At 36.8% G+C, this 23,315-nt stretch overlaps 2 protein-coding genes across 8 annotated transcripts in view; one reads left to right on the forward strand and one right to left on the reverse strand.

Moving 5' to 3' along the window:
• Positions 1-9,300, reverse strand: part of LOC149796856 (uncharacterized) — a 52,867-nt gene extending 43,567 nt beyond the window's left edge. For both annotated transcript variants that reach the window (XR_016421743.1, XM_089961500.1), the window contains exon 1: positions 9,094-9,300. The gene's annotated coding sequence lies outside the window, so the exon portion shown is untranslated. The remainder of the gene's footprint in view (positions 1-9,093) is intronic.
• LOC149796857 (uncharacterized) overlaps positions 1,957-23,315 on the forward strand; it is a 67,491-nt gene continuing 46,132 nt past the window's right edge. For 2 of the 6 annotated variants that reach the window (XM_089961494.1, XM_089961493.1), the window contains exon 1: positions 1,957-5,005. The gene's annotated coding sequence lies outside the window, so the exon portion shown is untranslated. The remainder of the gene's footprint in view (positions 5,006-23,315) is intronic. The other 4 variants (XM_089961496.1, XM_089961495.1, XM_089961492.1 and 1 more) reach the window with 3 other exon arrangements.

A 23,315-nucleotide genomic window follows, 5' to 3' on the forward strand; every position in this document is an offset into this window, starting at 1 on the left:
AGCCTTGTTTATTTACAACACAATAGCCTAAACTATTGACATGGGAATCTCCAAAAACCCTGACCCTGATCAACATATTTACCACTTCTTGTTTACATGAATAATAATTCGGTAATAAGCTTATAAACGTAGAGAATAATGAAGCTATTACTTGCTTACATAAATGAAATAAAAAAATCAATCAGGTCAAACAGAAATGAACTCAGTTTTGGACAAGGACAAGTCCAGCAAACAATGCTACATTACTATAACATGTAATGAAATAAAATAAATTAAAATAGACAAACAATTAAATTAAATATATATAACAGTGTGATTAGTCGTTTTACATTTAACAGTGTAATAACTTGCCTTTCATAATGCAGGACTGGCCAGTAGGAGGAATATTCATTGTTAAATTAGTAATAAATAGTAGGCTAGGTTGATTGGAGGGGGAGGGGGAGGCGTTGCAAGGGAGGGGAGTAAACATACTTTAAAGACTTTGTTGGCTATATCAAGCCGAGGAAATGAGATCAATGTCCCTTTCATAAGGCCACACCAAGGCTGGTATGGAATAGATTTTGTGGCTGTAATGTGCATCAATACTTAGAAGTTTAAACCAGCTAAATGTATTCTGTGTGTGTTTTAGATTTTTAACGTGGCTTTAACAAATTTTCAGTCATATTGCTATGATGTCTGCAGTGTAGCAATTTACGTGTAGCATCATGTCCCACCCAGTCACATTATCCTGACACCAGGCCGACCAGTCCTAACACTAACCTTTTAATGCTGAGCACCTAGCGAGGCAGCTGCAAGTACTATTTTTATAAGTCTCTGATATGATTCGGCCTGGGCTCGAACCCGCGACCACCTGCATTCGAGGCGGATGCTCTAACCACTTAGGCCACGTGAGCAGTTTAATATCTAAGTTATTTTATTTATTTCAAATGTAATGTTTGTTTCTCAGCGGCAATAGGTATTCAAGAGCAAGAATCACTTTTCAATCAAGCGTATAGTTCTCAGCTACACAAGGGTCAGTTTTAAAACATATGGGTAGCTTTCAACTACAACGTGTATACAAAGATCGGTTTCATTCCCTATGCGTAGTCCTCAAATATAGCATGCATACAAAGTCAGTTTCAAATCCAGTGTGTAATTCTCAAATAAGTCGTATTATACAAAGCCATTTTAAATTATGCGTGTAGTTCTCAGCTACAAAGTGCATACAGAGTCAGTTTCATGTCCTATGTGTAGTTCTCCGCCACAACATGTATACAACGTTAGTTTTAAATCCTATGCTTAGTTCTCAATAACAACGTGTTTGTAAGTGCCGGTTTTACTTAATCAAATTCATTTATGAATTTGTATTTGAATTATACGCAATCCACTAGAACTTGACTTACTGAAGACAACTAATTTGCATTTCCAGGAAATGTTTTATGTGCATGCTTGATTTTGATGTTCAGCGACAAAGGAAACCAGAGTACCCAAAGAGTGCCAGTTCTTGAGATAAATTAAAAACGACGTGAACGCTGGTCCTTTGAGGAAGTATGCAAGTTATTTGACCGCTAAAGAATCAACTCCTAGATGAACCCTTTTAATTGTACATGAACAGTAAGCTAAGACTTGCGGTACTAATGGTATGGTAAAATGGGAACCAGTCTGGAAATGGGTGGAAATAAAATAAAGTAGTAATGGGTTTGGCTGGCCAGGATTGGTTAATAATGAAAGACAGAATTTAGTCAAATGAAAATACTGAGACATTGTTTTATTGATCCAATTTCAGTCCTTTAGCAGACTTGAATTTTGAACACTCATTACTGAAATTAGCTCCTGACTCGTTGTTACGGAATTGAAAGCACATATTTCAAACACACGTAGATCCAGAAAATTCCGTGGCTCATTTGGTTTTCTCTACAGAGATGTAGTCATCCAGGATGCATCTATACTGATAAAAATATGTTTGATCATGAGCACTCCGAAATTTAAAGTTATTGAATTTTAAATATCATGTTACAATGGGAAATGAAATAGTACCGTAATCCCTCAAGGACTGCCATGTACTCTTTTGACCTTTACAAAAAGGCCTCAGTTCAGATCATACAGGTATAGGACATAAGGATGAAAATCCCCGGGTGATATAAATAGAATTTAAGTAGTCAATGAAATGTCCTACGCGATAGGACATAAGGATGAAAATCCCCGAGTGATATAAATAGAACTTAAGTAGTCAATGAAATGTCCTACGCGAGGAATGAATGTATGTATAGAATCTGATGGCATAAGCAAAATCCTTGATATATAGTAGCAAAGAAAAGCAAGGTAGCAAAGATGATAACGCAAATAATCTGGCAGAAACATCTATCAAATGTACCAATCTTGGCTACGCTTATATTGTTTTGGAGCAAATACTGTTCGGTATGTTGAGGCACATAATGTTGCATTTCCATACCTTGTCGCAGAGAGAGAGAGAGAGAGAGAGAGAGAGAGAGAGAACATGTATGTTAATAGTGTGGGGATCTGAACAGTTACAAAGATAAATATCTATCAAATTTCTTCGTCCCATGTGTGTTGGCATAATCTTCACCACTGTTCCGTCAATTATCTATGTTTATAATTTTAACGGTGTTAGAGGAGTTAGTCAAATTAAATACATACGAACCTACGTAAATACACGCACTTGCATACATAGGTACATACTTAGGAGACAAATCTACGGAGCGTGGAATGCGGATAAAGGTAAAGACACCTTAATATTCTCAGATGACAAGACACATGAACACAGTCCGATATATGTTGCCACTTATCGTAGTCCGATATATGTTGCCACTTATCGTAGTCCGATATATGTTGCCACTTATCGTAGTCCGATATATGTTGCCACTTATCGTAGTCCGATATATGTTGCCAATTCTCGTCTGAACAAAGAGATTTAAAGCATTCGTGATGCTGGCATGAAATAATCGTATGACCTTTAACTGTGCTGTTTCGAACAATGTCTGTCAAAGGCATACAGCATTTATTTTAATATTGACAAGGATCTGCAAATACAGTATTAAGTTATGACAACCATGTAGTTGGAAATTAGTCCATGTGACATTTCAAGGGAACCTCTCAAGGAATCGCAGTTCATACTGTTCTTTGTCTTAAGAAGTCCGATCTCTGACACGTATTATAAAGAATATCTCTCTATACCCACCCCCTCTTCCCTATTAGCGATTTCAACAGTTTGTTGGGGTTCCTATTCAAGTTTAGACCTCTACCAATCAGAAGTTAAGCTCTAATTTCCAGACAGATTTTAACCGTCATTACTGAAAAGTTTTAAAAGAATATCCTTGTCAAGCAACATATAAATAATTTGACACACAAATTTAAAATAAATTATTATTCATGAAACACAGGAGAAAAAAATGCCCTGCAAGAATCTAAGTGAGAAAGAAAAAAAACCACGTTCTATTCATGAATTTAAACTTGAACCCTTATTGTAGAAACTGTAGTACTAGGTCCTTTGTAAAAAAAAGTACCCCTCCCCAACCTCAAGTGCTGGGGTCGTTACGCAAAATTGTCCGTGTTTATGTATATGCTTATGTTAGTTTGTAATACTGGGATAAAATGAAAATGGCTAACACGTATGTTCTGCAGCTTTGATAATTTATTTCAGCAGGTACGTGTTTGTTTTTCTTAAATTTGATAAGATGAATGAAAATCCTAAAAGCTTGAAAATCATTCTAAAAAATGTTTCGCTCATAACCGAAAGCTATATTTCATATTTGTCTGATATTATAAGATAAAAGTCACCGTTATGTGTAAACTATATATATGTATAAAGGACTCCCCAATATACTGAGGCTTTCCTTATGATATACGGACTTGATATGTTTAACTTTCATTAAATATACATTTTCGAGAATTTTAACACCTTTACGACTAATTTATTTGGAAAGGTTAACTTCTTAATTTTTATTTCAATTCAATATTACGTTTCTCGAACTTTACCTTCTGTTGCCAATGTATATTAAGTGTTATGCTGAGGTGCGTAACGACATACATCAGTACATTAATACATGCTGTCGCTTTTTCTACAAAGTAGGTCAGCCATTGTTTCAAAGGACTTGATGTGACGTAAACACCGATAAATTATGTACTGAGGTACTTTCTGTACACTGACAGACTGCAATGACTCGATGTGACGTAACCACCTGCGGTGCATTTTATACCCGACAGACTGTAAAGTGTGGCCATAATATATCTTCTTATTAACAAAAATACCCTATTAGACTCCGCGCTCAAAAGAGTCAGGTACACTTTATGTATAGCACTCGAGCTGAAACATCTTTTAGATCACCCCCACCCACATTTCAGCAGGCACTCCTTACTGTGTCTAGACACAAATCTATTCTGGGTCATGTGTCCTAGTTTAAAAACCCAAGAGTACAAAGAACCAGTAAAAGTCACAGCTTATGCACATTTTTTATGAATTGTTGAAAAAGAAGTCATAAACAAACATTCTGACTGCATGCGATCATTCAGATATATATGTTTTTAGTGACATCTTACTATTTAATGTTTTATAGGACTCCACTAACCATTATGCAACACTGTTCAACTATTTTAATCTATCTATACACTTGTATTAAAGAATAAATATTCATGAGCCTTTGCACTTCATTGTATTCATGCGCCTTCATTGATAAGTTTTAATTCGCCGATGTAAACAAGTCCTAGAAAGACTGTGAAAGATTGCACATGATAACTCGGGGTTAATCTGATGACTTTAGGATATACCTTGTGGGGAGTCACTATTTAACAATAGCACCTGAGCTTAGTGAAATGGAGAAGTTTTGTGAAATATATTGACACGTGACTTTTTGCATATATTAATCTTCGTGCATTAAAAATAACATCATAGGACAGTCCATCCGAAACTTACCGACTTACCGATGAAAAAGGTCCATAAGCGTGTTTATACAATACAAAACACCTTAAGCATGAAAGAAGAAAGACATGGAATAGAAGAGGAAAGCAGGTAAGGTTTTGGGATTAACTGGACAAACGAGTAATTTTGTCCACTCAGATCACAGTTCAAGAACTGAATATTGTCTCAGTATGAAAATCTTTCAAACAAAGTTTCCAATCAGATGACAAAAACTGAGTAATTATTCCGTAAATGCGATCACATGATTTGGTGGAATTTTGCAATACCGTGAAAAATGGTGCAAAACATTTGTTCTGGGATTTTCTTTTAAAAGTGAGACAACGATAGACAAACTTTGTTCATAAAAATAGCTGCATGTATAAGGTTTCTAAGATATTTAACTTTTCATTTAATTAGGGGATATTTCATTTTTTTAATAGTTTTCAAATATTTGTTTCTTACTTATTTATAAACGAAAGTTACTTTGATTTCAGATTCAAAATTATTAATTTTGTATTAAAAAGTATTGGCATATGGCTCTTTTGTTAAAAGAAGATATCGTTTACTGTGGACAAAGTATAAAAAACAGCTTTAATAATGCTGGTGCTGGTAAAGTTCATTCTTCTATAAAAACAAACATTTTCTTCACAGTCTGAAACATGATGATGCCAAAGATTTAGAGATGGGAATGCTTAAATAATACAAAATGTACACGTTGATAATTTTACAACTGCTACTTATATCAAGAATAACGTATAATTAAATGGCAAAAAAAACCGACATAAAAACACGATTTCCAAATACTTCGTTATGTCACGACCTTGACGTACACCCTGCATGGAATATATATCGATTTCAAAGGTGCCTTATCTGTTTTATATATAAAGATATATTTTCCCTTCTTTGTTTATAAAATAACTAAAGTTATTGTCCTCCACACTTAAAGATGATCAGTATAAAAATCGCATATTTTTAAGTACAATTTGTTACTAGAAGACACTATTCATATGATGCTTATAACAACTCACCAGCTGAAAAGTGATCGTGAGTAGCATACATTTTCACATTTAGAATTATTTCGTTGTTTCATAGACTTTATTTATTCCATCATATTGACGCTTTGCATGCTAAAGTGTACAAAGCTACACTGAAACATAGTTTTCAATTAATCGATTGTTTTCTTCTGCCATTATAATAATGATGCTACATTTGAATACTATAATGTACTCTTACGACCTCCACGTGGCTAATTTCCCAAATCAATAAAAGCATTAATACCATACTGAGGAATAAGACACATTATTATCTTAACTTTACACGGTTGCTTTTGTAACTTATTCATCAATACGATAGTGCTTTAACTTTCTTCAAAGTATTTTATTTATATTTGCCTTGAAAGCTTTCTTTGTAAATGAGATGGAATGTCGGCCCCTTATGACATTAAACAATGGAATGTTTAACGAAACAATCATATTGAATAATTTACGCAGGTGTGTGCATCTATTATCACAGACATCTCTGGCAAAACATCTCTGCAAGATACGTCGAATCATTTGTGCATATGTTAAGTCTTATTTTGCAATAAACCTTTTTGCAGTTTATATTAAGAGCAGTGTCTTATGACTCTGAGTCACGTTAAGCATGTGACAGTCACGCCATGTCTCCCATTGGCTGAAGCTCCGACGTATTTGTCCTATTAATATCTCTTTTTGCACTCTTGCATCAGATTTGTCAATGCAAAGTAGTCTGCATTCATCTCTATTTGTAATGTAAAATCTATGGTTAGAGTGTTCTCTCTCGTTTCTATGCGATTGCAACCCGACATATCTGGATATATATTTCACGATGTTGGAAGGTTCAGAGGAAATTTCAGACTTAATGTATTATATCACCAGGGGCACAGCCAATTGGTTTCCCTTTATATGTAATGTAAATGTAATTTAACAAACCCAACACGTATATTTCTTTAGATTTGAACGAAAATAAAACAAAATATTTATTAGGTCGTTAGTTTGGAAAATATTGTTAGCATCGCACCTCATTCCCTCCCCCTTTCTCTCTCTCTCTCTCTCTCTCTCTCTCTCTCTCTCTCTCAGTTTATTTACTAAACTTGAAAATGGAATGATAAACGTATAAAACATTATGAAATTTATAAATTAAAACAGTCTGCTAAAATTGTATTGTATCTCTGTTATTAAATGTAGTTTGGTAATGTGTAGAAATCATGACAAAAGTGGATACTGACAGAGACGATCAAAACCAGTGGGTTAAAATTAATAAATGATTGGCATTATGTAACTATATGCAACGGTATTTTTATTTTTCTAAATCAAATGTTGGTGGGTTCTTTTACGAGTTGAAGCTTTATGTAAATGTGCATCTCTCTTTTCTCTGTTGTATGCAGCTATAATGTTCTCAGATCAAGCACTTGCTGCTTGACTTATTCTTTGAGTGAGTGTGCGCATATTTATGTACATTCTTGAGGATATATACATACATGCAACGAGTGAGTGAGTGTGCGTGTATTTATGTACATTCTTGAGGATATATACATAATACATGCAACGAGTGAGTGAGTGTGCGTGTATTTATGTGTTTTCATGTACATTTTTGAGGACATATACATACATGCAACGAGTGAGTGAGTGTGCGTGTATTTATGTACATTCTTGAGGATGTATACATACATGCAACAAATGAGTGAGTGTGCGTTTATTTATGTACATTCTTGAGGATATATACATGCATGCAACGAGTGAGTGAGTGTGCGTGTATTTATGTACAGTCTTGAGGATATATACATACATGCAACGAGTGAGTGAGTGTGCGTGTATTTATGTACAGTCTTGAGGATATATACATACATGCAACAAATGAGTGAGTGTGCGTTTATTTATGTATATTCTTGAGGATCTATACATGCATGCAACGAGTGAGTGAGTGTGCGTGTATTTATGTACAGTCTTGAGGATATAAACATATAAGCAACGAGTGAGTGAGTGTGCGTGTATTTATGTACATTCTTGAGAAGATATATTCGAGGTTCAGTCAATAATATCACACAGTATTGGCAGCCCATACCGTCAATGTTTAGTCGCAGTATGCTTACTGTAATGCCTTTCTCATTACGGAAGCATAACCCAGTGCTTGAAGTTTCGAACTCTGTTCGGTGCCATTTCAGTTGGTTTAAAAACAGTAGTAGATGCGGAATCGGTTAAGTTAAGATTCATATTCTTTAACAAAATAAATAGGTCTGATAATATTTAGCTAATTGGGATTAGTCATATTCATTTTGCAAAATAATCGTTATTCCCAAAGTACCCAAAAATGTGCTTCCGATCAGCCAACCGTCCCTGTTTTTCGTTACCGACCCTAGTACTATTTTCATCCAAGGAATAGAAAGAAAAAAGAAAAAGAAAACTCCCAAAATTGATTTGTCGATCCGGTGTTATTGTTTTGTTTGTTTGTTTGGGCACTGTACTTTGAAGGGCTTAGTTTATTATACACACTAATAATTATATATATATATATATATATATATATATATATATATATATATATATATATACACACACACATACACACACACATATATATATATATATACACACACATATACACATATATCTATATATATATACACACACACACACACACACACACACATATATATATATATATATATATATATATATATATATATATATATATATATATATATATATATATATATATATATATATATATATATATATATATTATTTTCTAGGCCCAATCATAAATATCATTGTCCACCACGTTGTACTGGTCTGACTGTTTCTCTGATCCTAGAGAATTCAAAACGATCCAAGATTCTTTTCTTTTTGCTGGACAAATCATTGACAACAATATAACCTGACATTTCTCTATTAATCATACCAGACTTGACGAAAAAGTAGGGTATCCATCTAGCCAAAGATATCTCCTACAGTCCTACAGACTCGAGAATTCTCCCCTTTTCTTTCTTCAATTTTTATGTTCCTTCTTCTTATCTGCCTCTACCTTCATAGTCTTTGCGCATACACAATGTATATCTACTTCCAGTTGAGAACATGTATTTCTTTGTGTGCATATTATATGCATTTTGATTTTAATTTGAAGGGTATGGAATGAAACTACATTATGTGATAACCAGGAAGTATATCAACTTAAATACTTACCAAAATGAAAGTATATCCAATCTATCCAAAAAGTATTAGAAATTTATAACAAAAGCTCCTGATGAATTTGAAAACATGTTTCACAACAAATGTGACACGAAACTATTCCTCTTGATTCACCATAAGAACATTTGCCACCTTGAGTTTCAATTTTCCAAACAAAATGGCGGTAATTCTTGACTTTTCAAACATACTCTATAAATAGGTCACAGGTCACGTGATCATGACCAATAATAACCGAAACATGTATTAATCAACTGGACATAAAATTCTGCATTCAGACATTTGCATAGACGGCACTAAATCAAAGAAATGAATTAATTATTTTGGAACCAATCCCAAACGGGAAAAATAGAGTGCATATGGGTTTAGCTGGCCAGGATTAGTTGAAAGCGAAAGCAAGATTTTAGTAATAAGAAATCTTAGAGCTTATTCTTGTTAAAACTATTTTTTAAAAAATAGATATTGTTTTATTGATGAATTGCAGTCCTTTTACAGATTTGAGTTCGGAAAACTTATTACTGAAATTACCGCCGAACTATTTGGTGTGGAACTGAAAACAAGTCTTTCAAACAAATATAGACCCAGAAATTGCCACGGCACGATCGGCTTTATTTACATAGAAGCTATCATACATGTGTGACTATCCTGATAAATAAAGGTTCGATCATGAGCTTTAAAAAATTTAAAGTTATTTTTAATAGCATGCTATTTGCAAAGCTTACTATGGGACATAAATTTGTGATATATATATATATATATATATATATATATATACGAATTTCTTTTCTCTTGCGTACGACAAAACCACATGGAGTTATCTCCCTGTAATCTCTGATATGCAGTTGCTAATGTATCTAACATCATCTGTACCGTGTGCATGGCCCAGATTCTCGTGTGTGCACCATGGAACAATGCGATGTCTGATGGTTGTTTGTCTGTAACAGAAAATCATTTTTTTATTATTTTTTTAATTTTTAATCAAATAAATGCTTAGGACTGACAATTTAATTGATGCTTCGCTTAGTGCTTGACGGCACATCAACACATGTAGTTCATTTGGTGTCAAGGCCAATCACTATGTTTTGTCAAGGACACACCATTGTAACTGACCGCGAACCCGCACCCTATTAGTCGCGAGTCTAGCATGAAAATTAGTATACCTCCACGGCTGTATATATAATTTAAATACAAAAAAAAAAATCAAAAGAGAACTGTAATAATAATAATGATAATAATAATAATAATAATAATAATAGTTATTATTATTATTATTATTATTATTATTATTGGTATCATTTATATGTGTATGCAGATAAAAGAAGTCCCCAAAAGCAAGCAATAAAGAAAATAAAAAACATCGGAATATATAGATTAATACAGATTAATATTAACTTTGTAACCACTATAGAATGTTTGTTTTTGTTGTTGTTACGAAGTCAGTTCATGATCTGTGATGTCATTATTCATCACATAGTTGGAACACTTTAGCTGTGCAGTGTTATATTTTTATATTACAACTTGATGAAATATCACGTTATGCGATTCTGAGTGGTCCAAATAAGCCTATGAAATTCTTTCGCAGTATTCTCTGTATTGTTTGGATGCGATTGTTTTTTAACTAGCTTACTGGAACGTTTTGTGTTTACCATTAATATTAACATTTTGACGGCCATTTTCTCGAATCGACTTCCCAAATGGAATCGTGGAAAAAAAGGTCACGTCCGTCTGAATATGGTCCATTTACCCAACATGGCCTAGTTACGCTATTATCATGCGCTGAAGAATGGCGTTAAGCCCCATTCAACAACAGCAACAACAAATAAAACTAAGGAAATTGGTCAGCTAATAGCAGGAGTGTGAAAGGAGGTGGGGGTATACATGTAACGTGGAATCCACCATACATACAAGAGCGGTTTAAATGTTAACTTACAGGAGTAAATAAAACCACCCCTGTTCACAAAGAATGTGGGCATAAACCGGTCTCCAAATTGAAAGAACGTTATCTATCCACAGCATGTTTACGCCAAAAAATAGCTCTTATTATGTGATATAATAAAACTAATAAGTGTAATTTCTAAAGAACTGAGCAAAATGTCCAGGAACTATTTTGAGCAATAAATGAGAGGCGCAAAGCTTGAGTCAGACTGAATTAAATTATTTCTTCTTCTTTCAGTCATATATCTATTCAAATAAAAATTATGTGATAAACATAATCTCAAATGGGTGATGATTTAACATTAAATTTATGTAAGTCGTTGAATAATGTCCAGCTTTTTCCCGCCAAGAATCGTCAAAGCTGTACATTATTCAACGAGTTTCATAAATTCAATATTTAATCATTATCCATTTGAGATCCTCTATTTAGTAGACATCCAGGAATATACATGAGTAGTAAGGTGGGATACATTAGCGACAATGGGAATTAGCATTACAGAGACCCCTGGGTCAGATTAGCGACAACGGAAATTTAACATGGCGAAAAATCGTGGGTCAGATTAGCGACAAGGGAAATTAACATGGGGAATAAATCGTGGGTCACTCTAGCGACAAGGGGAATTTAACATGGAACTATAGTGTGGGTCTGTCTAGCGACCAGGGGAAATTAACATGGGGAATAGAGTTTGGGCTTTTGGGATTTTTTTTTTTTTTTTTTTTTAAATTTTTTAAAAAAGGGGTAGGCAATTGAAAGGCTATCTCTTTTCGAGAAATATGGCTGGCCCTGAAAAGGGCCTTTGGGTTTCTTCTTCTTCTTCTTCTTCTAACTCCTTAACTTCTTCCACCAAGTCCTCACTTTTTCCATTATTCCTTTCTTCTTCTTTTTCTCCTCTGGCATCCAGTCTGGATGGCCCAAGGCTCTAAACTTTTCCTGGACTTTGATCCAATTCTCATTCATCCTCTCAAACTCTGTCTGTTTCTTTTTGCTTTCCACATCTTTTCTTTCTTCCCTCCATTTCACTTTAATCTTCTCTACTTCTTCCTCCATTACTTTTCTCATCAGATCTTCCCCTTTCTTCACCTTTTCCAATCCCCATTTTACATTTCTCCACTCTGTCCAGTACAATATTTTTTCTAGGAAGCACCGGACTTGGATGACATGATCCAGTGCTTCCTTCAAACTTCCCACTCTGAAGTAAGGTGGGTTAATGAAGCCTCTTGACTTACTGACTTCTTCTTCAATCATCCCTGCTATGATATCTCTTGCTGTCTTTAGGCCTTGAACTTGACTCGTTACAAAGTCTTTCATATCTCCATGCCTCCATTCCTCTTCTATTCTTCCTAAAACATATTCTACATCCATTATCCAGAAATAGATGTCACTCAATAAATTAAATAGAACTGATACTTGAGTCATTTTTGTCTCAGTTATTCCTTAGAATGGTTCCAACATCAAACTTTGTGGGTTCTTATAGTGAAAGCGCGGACGTGATGGAAAACATCCCCTAAAAAACATAAAATTGTTAGTTAGTTAGTTAGTTGGATTATAGTGGTTTTCGTTCTTTTGAACATGTACCACTTTTTTATTCACGCACTGCGTGATTTTTAATTACTCCTGGGGGAAGGAAAAGGAGCCTCATCCCCCAGGCTTTTATGTACTCAAAGAGTACTTTTTAATTTAGCCACTCAGGTGTAGGACTAACTAGTCCTTAACAACCTGACTGAAAGGCTAATAGACATGAGTGGGAATAGTCACACCACACACTCGTGTTTCTTAGTTGGATTGAAATGCCCCAGGTGTCAAACCAAGCAGTATGTGACTCCCGCCACGATTGGTCGGCAGCGATGAGGTCACATTAGGACACCCGGTCTTGTGGCATTGACGAAGTGGCCCGCTTTTTTGATATCATCAATTGCCTTTCCCAGTCCGATATTCCGGTAGACAGAGCCTTCCTTTTTTCCACTCTGTTTAGGTGGTGCAGGTTCATCAGCTTCATCGCCGCTGGATGATGATACTTCCAGGGCCGCTGCCAGCGTGGAAGTTTCAAATTCTTCAGTGTCGTCTGCCAACATTGCCTGGATTTGGCTGAGTATGTTAGTAGAAATAGCTGTGGAAGCTTGATTTAAAAGTTCAGCCAGATGTTGTTTAAGAGACAAGGAGACGGTTAGGAGTATTTTTTTTTTTTTTTTTTTTTATTCATCAATTCCTTATTTATTTTGATTCCCTATCTTATTGGTTTGGAATGAAAACTTGTTTTTATGGTTGTTTGTATGTTATTATGGAGTCCTGTTTTAATTAATTCCTATTTTCCTATTTTAATTTTTCGTGGCCTTAATTGGTTTTTATTATTCGGGGTATGAACGGCTGTGTCAGTTTGTGAACCTACGAGACCTAGCAGGCCGTCATAATTCCCAAACAGTGATTTTGTAATATTCGTCCTTAACTGGTTTTTATTATTCGGGCTATGAACGGCTGTGTCAGTCTGTGAACCCACGAGACCGAGCCGGCCGTCATAATTCCCAAACAGTGATTTGTTATATTTTTAACTGGTCTTTGATTTACTTTCTTAGATTTTTTTGAGTAGATTGGATTCGTGTATAAAACTTATGATATTTTTGAATGTTAGATTAATATTGGGGTTTGTGTTCATCAAGAATTCTGGGTATGTTGTAGGGGATCCAATTTTATGCTGTTTAACGTTAAACTTAGCCCTTTCTTTTTCAAGTGTATGGTAGTTGTTAAAAATATGCTCTATGTCTTCTGGGACCCTGCAGTGGTAGCAGTTAGGGTTATGTGGTTGTGGTCCTATGTACTGTCCGAAGCTGTTAGCCAGCTTGGTTTTGCCCGTGAGTATTCTATTTATGAATTTTTGTTCACTGCCTTTTGTTTTGGGTGGTTTCCTATTTCTACATACTTCTTTAATGATGGTTTTTAGTTTCCTGCCTTGAGTGCTTGTGTTCCATAATTCCTGCCATTTATTATCAATGAGGGTTTTAGATATGCTATTGAGTTCGCATATGCTATAATCTAGGTTGATGTGAGTGGTTTCGTTTAGTTTTTGTTTAGCTGTTATATCTGCCATATCGTTACCTGGTATGTTAATATGGGATGGTATCCACATAAATTCTACTTGTAAGTTATTATTGTTCAGTATTTTTAACAATAAATTGGTTTGCCTAAGATAGTTTTCTCTTGATTTGGTGTTGTTATTAAGTATTGAGTTTATAAAGCTTAGCGAGTCACTTATTATTACCGCTTGGGGTATTTTGTTCTCTTTGATCCATTTGAGTGCTTCAAGTATGGCCCAGAATTCAGCTGTGTATATAGAGCAGAGGTTAGGTAGTCTTCTTCCTACTTTAATGTTAAGTTCGGGGATTACGTAAGCTGCTGCTGTTCTGGGTGGTTCTGTAATTTTGGATCCATCAGTGTAAATCTTAATGTAGTTGCAATATTTTGAGTTGATTTCTTCTGTACAGATTGTGTTTAGTTTGAGTTCCTGTTCGTTTTTATTGCCATATTTCGTAATGAGGGTGTTAACTGTGGGGTTGATATTTATCCATGGTTCTTTGTCATAGTGATTTGCAATTTCTGCTTGGAGCTTGTCTATAGGAAGTTGTTCAACTAATTGATGGACTAATTTCCCTGCTGGTATGTTTTGTGATAATTTAGTTCTAAAAGGTATGTTGCATTTATTTATAGCTAGCCGGGTGGGGTGTGTGTCGGGGTGTGTTGTTAGCCTGGCTGCATATCTGAGGGTGAGTTCTTGTCTTCTAAGGTGGAGCGGCAGTTCTCCAGTTAAGATTTGAAGTTCCACTAGTGATGTGGATGGTAGTACACCAGTGCAAATAATTAGGGCCTTTCTTTGTATGCTATCTAGTTTTTTGAGGTTATTTTGCGGTGCCGAGTTGTAAATTTGGCATCCGTAATCTAGTTTAGATCTAATTAACGATTTATATAAAGCTAGTAAGGTTTCTTGATTGGATCCCCAGGTGGTTCCTTTAAGGGTTGTAAGGAGGTTAAGGTCTTTATTACACCTTTTGACTAGTTCGTTTATGTGGTGTCCCCAGTTTAGCTTGGAGTCATAATGCATTCCTAAAAATCGTGCTACATTTACGAATTTAATTTCTTGATTTTGGATGGTGAGTTTGGGAAACTGATTTTGTAATTTACGTTTGGTGGTGAATAATACTGCTATGGTTTTTTCATGGGATATTTTGAAACCCCATTTATCAGCCCATTTTCCTATTTTGTTTAAACTTGTTTGAATATCGCTGATTACTTTGTGGTTGGAAGGGTTTCCTGCTCTCCATAATCCACTATCATCAGCAAATTGTGAGAGTTCAATTAGTTTTGATGTTAAGTTGGTGTCCAAGTCATTAATCATGATGTTGAAAAGGGTTGGGCTGAGTACGCTCCCTTGTGGTGTACCGTTTTCAAGTGTGTGTGTGGTTCAGAGTAGGTGTCGCCGACTCTGGTTGATATTTTACGGTCAGCGAGGAAGTTTTCAATGAATTTAAACATTCGACCTGTGATGGCGTAGTGGTTGAGTTTGGCTAATAAGCCTTTGGTCCATACAAGGTCGAATGCCTTTTCGAGGTCAATAAATACTGCAATTAAATTCCTATCAGCTTTGCGTTTGGAGTTGAACGCCAATTTAATTGCGGTTTCTAATCGTATTAGTTGATCCGTGGTGGATCTTTTGTTTCTAAATCCGCATTGATTATCGGAGATTAAATTATTGCTCTCTAGGTGGTGTTTGAGTCGGTTGGTGACTATGGTTTCCATGATCTTACAAATGTTGTTTGTTAGGGAAATGGGTCTGTAGGAGCTAATATCGTTAGGGTCTTTTCCTTGCTTGGGTATTGGAATTACTATTGCGTGTTTCCATTTATCGGGTAGTTTGCCTGAGGTCCATATTTGGTTTAGTAATTTAATAATTGTTTGTTTAATGTTATTTGGGATATTTTTGTATATTGTGTATCCTATTTGATCTTCCCCTGGGCTAGTTTCGTTTTTGGTTTTCAATGCTAGGTCCCATTCGTAAGTTGTAATGTCTTTATTTAGGTTCGAGACTTTGGGACCGAGGTCTTTAAAGAGATTACTGTGGGTTCTTTCTACTTTGTCCCTATGTAATTGAAATGCTGGGGTGTGGTTGGTGTTGCTACTCATATCTGAGAAATGCTGAGCTAGTCGGTCAGCCTTTTCTTTATTAGTAATGGCTCCAGCTATTTTTGGAGTGGTGTTAGTTGTCTTTCCTCTAATTGATCTAATCTTATCCCAGACTTGTTTGGTACTAGTTGTGATATTGATATTCGTGCAGTAATTATGCCAAGTTGATTCCTTTGCCTGTTTAATTATGTTTTTAAGGTTTTTCTCCTTTTGTTTATATATAGTGAAATCAATAGAGTTTTTAGTGCGTTTGAATTTATTGAGGGCTTTTCTCTTATCAGTGATGGCTTGTTTGCATTCATCATTCCACCATGGGACTCCTTGTTTATGTGGGTTACCACTGGTTTTGGGTATGTTAGTGGTGGCTGCCTTTAGTATGGTATCAATCAGGTCTTCGTAATATTTATTAATATTATCATTTTCTATGTTTTTGGTGTCTATTTTGCTTAGTGTTTCATTAAATGAGGTCCAATCTGCTTTTGAATATATCCATCTAGGGGTTCTTTTTAGCGAGTTGTATTGGACCGTCATCTGCAGGGTGACTATTACTGGAAAGTGGTCACTGCCCAAGGGGTCAGTTTGATCCACTCTCCAGTCCGCCACCTGGGTTATTGATGGCGAGCAAATGGTGAGGTCGATGGCGGACATGAGACCGTTTTCTGGGTTAAGGCGTGTTTTTGTACCGTCATTTAAAATGGCTAAGTTAGATTCTGCGGTCCATTCTTCAATCAATTTGCCTCTTTTGTCCGTCACACCGCCGCCCCCCCCCCCCCCCATAGCTCGTTATGGGCATTGAAATCTCCACAGATGACGATCTGATTTACTCGTTTGTGATCATTTATTTGTTTGTAAGTAATTAAGTTAGCTGTGCCTGATGTTCCCCCTGGGTCATAAATATTGAATATTTGTATTTGACCCTTGCCTGTATGAATTATGAGGGACTGAATTTCGAATGCTTCGTTGCTACCTGGGGTTGGTGTTATGGTTATTGTTGTTACATTCGGGATGTTATCTGCTATATAGATGGCTAAACCCCCACCTCCTTGTCCCGTGGTTCGATTTTTGAAGTGACCTGGGGCATATCCTGGGAGTTTGGGTATTTGTTTGGTTCTACTTGTTATTTTTGTTTCTTGAATGCATATAATATCTGGTTTGTGTTCTAAGCTTTGTAATTTGGCTTTGAGTTCACTGATATTACTTATTAAGCCTCTAGCATTCCATTGCCATATTATAATGTTCCGGTTTGTTGTATAATCCATTATTGGGGTGGTCATTTATTGATTCTTTTGTGTTGAGGGTTATTATGTTAACTTCAAATTTGATTCGATTTTGCTTATTATGCTTATTATCTGTGTTATTTTATCCACGATGTAGTGGTGGTTGTTGATAAGTTCGGCTTTGATCTCTGTGAGTAACTTTTCTATTGTCGGGTTTGACAGTGATTTGTTTTTGGTGTTAGTGTTATCTGATTCTTCGGGGTGGAGTTGTGAGTCTTTGTGGGATTTGATTAAGAATGTATCTTGTTTATTTAATCTTGTTTGATCTTGTTTGACCTTGTTTGACCTTGGTAGGTTGGGTGTTTGTGCTGTGGTTGCTTCAGTTGCTGGTTTGTTTGGGGTCATGATGTGGTAATTTTTATTACTGGGGGTTAGTTTTTTCGCCGCATGATACGGGATTTGCTTGTTGTTCATGATATCTATGGTTTGATATTCCTTGATAGTGTTGGGGCATTCGTGGGATTTAGGTAGGTGCGGGCCCCTGCAGTTGGTACATTTGGGTGTGGTTCTACAACATACATCTTTGTGGTTTCCCCCACATTTGTAGCATAGTTGGGTATATCTACATCTGTTAGAGAAATGTCCCCAGTGTTGGCAGTTGCTGCAGAACCTGGGTTTGTTTATGTATGTCTCAAGGCGGTGGCGTGCCCCAGAGTGATCTAGTCTTATCATGGTTGAGAGTGGAGAATTTGATTCTAGTATCGCTGTATTGGTTTCCTGTCCTAAATGATTTTTGAGTTTATACGCCCTATTTATGGGGGTACCACTGTCTTTGAGTTTGGCAGTGAGGGTTTCATTGTTTATCCCTTTATTTTGTCCTGTGAGTTTTAGAACTGCTTTAAATGTGGGGGTGTTCGTGCGGGAGTATGTGGCTAAGTCATTTGTTCGTGTGTTATTGTTTATTGCCATGAGGGTCTGGTTGCTATTGTGTGTTTTGGTTATTATGTTCTTTGTCCCTATTTGTTTGTGTCTTTCGACGTTAACCCTAATGTTGTTAATAATTTCAATTTCTAGGAATTTGGCCATTTGACTGCGAGTGCTGCAGTGTACTATTATGTATCTTGTGTTTGGCCTAAATATTTTGAATTGTCCTTGATGAACCCTAAGGAGGGCCTGTGTGAGACTGTTAACAGTTAAGTTTATCAGTTTATTGGAGTTGCTACTGATATAAAGTGTGTGTTCTATGGGGTGGTATGAAAATTTGGCCTGTTTCTTTGGTTCTTTGTGGGGGTGTGAGTTTGAATTATTTTGGGGGGCAGGTTTGTTCTTGGTAAACATGGGTCCCTTCCCTTTACCCTTGTCATCCCACACGTTAGGTTTTGATTTAGTGGTTGGGTTAGCTTGTGTTTTGTTTCGGCTGCTGAGTAATTGTTCTTCAGTTAAGGGTTTTGATGGTCCAGGGGTCTGACTGTTAGGTTTTGATTTAGTGGTTGGGTTAGCTTGTGTTTTGTTTCGGCTGCTGAGTAATTGTTCTTCAGTTAAGGGTTTTGATGGTCCAGGGGTCTGACTGTTATGATATTTCGGTTTGTTGTTACTGATATGAATGGGTGGAGTTATCGTTACCATGGGCCCCATTTTGGGTGTAGTTTTTCCTTTGTTACATGAGTTGGGCCCTATTTTCGGTGGGTTTCTTATTATCATGGCTATATGTTTTTTTTTCCGGGGATTGTGCAATGACCATGTATTTGGGGGTGGGTGGCTGGTCTTGTTTTTGGAGTGGCGATATTGGTGTTTCTATAGGTATTGTATCATCCAGGTCCTTGTTTGCCGATGGATCTAGTAAGTTTTTGAAACTTACAGTTGAGTTGATACTTAAGTCGGCTGCTGATATTTGAATTAGTTCATTTCTCTCAGGGGTGGTTAGATGCGGTGTTGTTAAATCTTTCCTTTCAGGAGTGGATGAGAAGTTGAGATTCTTCTCGCAAAGTTCAAGGTGCTTGGAGTTTTCACTGAGATCCAATTTCCCCGTGATTATTTGCGGGTTTGGTGTCATAGGGGTGGGAGGTTTATGTGATTTCATTTCCTTTTCAAGCCTATTGTTTCTCAGAATTTGTTTTCTAGTGTTAAAGTTAAGTTTGTTTGTGATTGATTGAGACATTCCTACTTTGGTTTTGAATAAGGTTTAGGTTACTTATTGTTGTTAATAGTGGTTGTGGTTATGAAGAAACAATGAGAGATGAGATTCTGTTACGTTCCGTGAATCGGAAAATCTCACAGCGGTTAGCTTGTGCTTGTAATTTGTGAGATTCTGACCAGGCGTGGTATCAGTGTGTTTCCTAGTGCCTGTTTTCGGGAACAGTGCTAACAGCTAGAGTTGTTATTATAAGAAAAAGGTAGTGGTTAGTTGTGTAATTTGTCGACATAAAATTGATCTTACCTAGATCATGACCAAACAACGCGCGGACGTGAAGGAAAACATCCCCCTACTTTCTCATTTCATATAATAAAACCAAAACTATACTCTCCACATACGCTAAGAAACAATAAACAAACCCATAATCTACTATTTACACAAACTTACGTGAGCAGTTACAAACACAAACACAAACACACAAAATAAACAATAAAGAAACCCATAATCTACTGTTCACACAACCATACCTTAGCTCTTACAAACACCATCACACAAACACATACCCTCACATTTTTTTCAAAAAGAGTTAGTGTTTATATTCACACTACTCTACCTACACACATTGGCAAATCGATCGTTATTTCTTTTCTAGAGTATTGGGTAGCCCTGAAAAGGGCTGTTTTTTTTGGAACTTCATGGACACCTGGTTAATGGTGACACCTTCCAGGCCTGGCGCCACATACACATCTTGTCCCCCAGTTACTTTTTACCTTTTTGGGGGAGAGAGCAGAGGCAGGATATGTGGCTTCAGAATCCCAATTTTCGGTTTCTGGGATTCTGAAATTTTTTCTTCTTCTCTCCTTTTCCTCCTCCTCTTCTTTGTATCTTCTCTCCTCCTCTTTGTATCTTCTTTCCTCTTCTTCTTTATATCTTCTCTCCTCCTCTTCTTTATTTCTTCTTTCCTCCTCCTCTCTCATCCTTCCGTCTTCCACAATGGTTTCCGCGGCCAGTTCATTCAACAGGCGCCTGGCATATTCCAGATGCACATGAAGTTCCAACAGTTTAGACAGTCTCGTGTTCATTTTTGGTGTTGATCAATCAACAAGGGTAGCTAGACTGCCCAGCGAGTTTCAATTTATAGTGAAAGCGCGGACGTGAAGGAAAACATCCCCCTAAAAAACATAAAATTGATCTTACCTAGATCATGACCAAAAGAAACAACGCGCGGACCTAAAAGAAACACTCACTCCCTTTTTTATGCTACCCATCACTATTTTAAATTTTTTTATAAATCACTTCAATAGACTATCCACATACGCAAAGCAATCCAATCTAACTCCAAATATACACCTCAAACACCAAAAAAAGACATCATTTTAATCTACTATCCATACCAACTTACTTAAGCACTTACAAACACAAACAAACAAACACATATCCTCACATTTTTAAAAAAGAGTTAGTGTTTATTTTCACACTACTCTACCTACACACATTGGCAAATCGATCGTTATTTCTTTTCTAGAGTATTGGGGTAGCCCTGAAAAGGGCTGTTCTTTTTTTGTTTGCTATGGCATTCTTTTTAGTTTCTAAGAATGCGATGTCCTCTGAGGATAGACTTTCTGGCGATAGATCTGCTTCTTCGAAAAGAGAAGAAGAACTCTTTGGTGTCGATACGACAATCGACAAAGCCTCTGTCAGCTTCAGGTTGCTGCTGCTGTTGTTGTTGTTGCTCCTGTTGCTGCTGTCTCTGAAGTCTGTACTTCTCTGTCCATTCTTCTTTTTCCCTGTTCATTTCTTCTCTGAAGAGCTCTTCTATCAGGTCTTCAGTGATTTTTAACATTCGCACATTCTCTATTTCTTCTGGCTTCGGTATCAGACTGTGTCTGACCCTATGCAAATTCACGTAGGCTTCGTTGAGCTTAGCTAGTTTGGAGCACATCTTCGTAGGAGGATGAGTCGACAATGGATGGTTAGACTGGAAACAACCCCGGTTCTTAAAATCAAAGCGAGGACGTGAAGGAAAACATCCCCCACACGGTTTTTGAGTCGCAACGTTCAGTGAGTGTCATGAGAGGGATAGTAAGAAATGAAAGAGCATCAATCCAACATTCTTATAGCTAAACAAAAGACAAAGGCATTTTTTTTCAAAACACAACATTTTTTATTCAAAAATCACTTAACACTAAACAACAACTCTAACATTTTTAACAATAATCCAACAATATAACATCAAACAATTTTTTCAAAACACAACATTTTTTATTCAAAAATCACTTAACACTAAACAACAACAACTCTAACATTTTTTAACAATAATCCAACACTAAAAGTTTCTCCACTAGGTAAAGAGGGATAACAGTCTTCCATGGTTTCTAGTAATCTAGGATGACTTCTCTCAAACTGTTGATTTCTATCGTATTATCGAATTCTGCATACAGGATGACGTTCACCGTTTCATCAGGGTCTCGGTCTTTAAACTGAATTTCCACACGAATCTGGCCGGATTTTATAGGGTGGAAATGTCCCTCGTCGCTGCCTTGGTCTGGATTGAAATCGAAAGCCCACAAAGCGTAGCCTCCTGCATAATCCTCGTACGTAATACCGTGACTGGTATTGGTTCCTAACTGTCCGGTGGCTTCGTACAGGGACAAGTACGATCTCAAGTAATTCTTCTTGGTAAAGTCAGGTTCGAAAGGTCGGGTACACAAGGTCTTGCCATCGCGACTGACTTCGATTTTGGACACGCCAAAGTGTTGAAAGTAGAAAGGATTTTTTTCGGCAGCTCCGTTGAAGGCTGTATTCTCGACGATACCAACGATCAAACGTTTGGGTAACTGTCCTTGGAACAGATGATCTTCGATCATGGATCGCTGTCCCTTGGGAATGGTGAAGGTTTTCACTTCCACGCGTCGTATGGGATACTTGGCAGTCGTTCTGCTCAACGTCTGACTGATGTCGTTTCCCACTTTAGGTAACACTTCCACACGGCGTACGTAGAGTCTGGCTTCTAGGATTTTGGTTTTGTAACCGTCACTATCAGCCATCAAATGGAAAGCGGCACTGCTACGATTCAGTCTCAGGCGGACATCCACCCCGTTCAGCAAATACTTTTCTTGCAACCACATGTCCAAATGCAAACGATCCATCAGTTCTAAACTTGTGTCGGCTCCCGTGATTCTCTTTCTTCGTTCTAGAAATCCATCATTGTTGTCTTTCTTTTCATCAGTTTCCAATATTTCAAACTTGGTAGGTTCGTCAGCTTCCCATACCACACAGGCATTGAGATGAGTGTTCTTGGCATCTATTCCGTACGTCAAGAGATTTTCCAGGTAGGCACGATAAGGGTAAGTATCCATGCTGCTACTGACCAGTTTGTTATTCAAGTACAAGTCCACTCCACTGAACAAGGAATGCATGAAATTGTTGACGGGAGCTACTGCTTCATCGTCTATAGCACCTCCAGTCTCATCTAGAATTTTGACTTTCAGGTACAAGTAACTGCTATTCAGATCGATGTAATCTTCGGGCTGTCCTTTGATTTCAAACTCGATGGGAACGGAATCCGTCAGTGAGGAGACGGGGTGAAATTCCACCCACTGGGATTCTTGCATGGTCATCATGGTAGGGGGCATGGCAAACAGATCCAGTTCCGACTTGGAACAAGCGCAAGACTCTCGGTGCATCATTTTTTTGTTCTTTCTCAATAATCGAAAACGTCTAAGTCTCGAACGGTTCTTCTTTTCTTGGCCTTTCTCGCTTG

The sequence above is a fragment of the Sinohyriopsis cumingii genome, chromosome 6 (assembly GCF_028554795.1).
Source record: "Sinohyriopsis cumingii isolate HCF-2022 chromosome 6, ASM2855479v2, whole genome shotgun sequence".
NCBI classification, from domain to species: Eukaryota; Metazoa; Mollusca; class Bivalvia; order Unionida; family Unionidae; genus Sinohyriopsis; species Sinohyriopsis cumingii.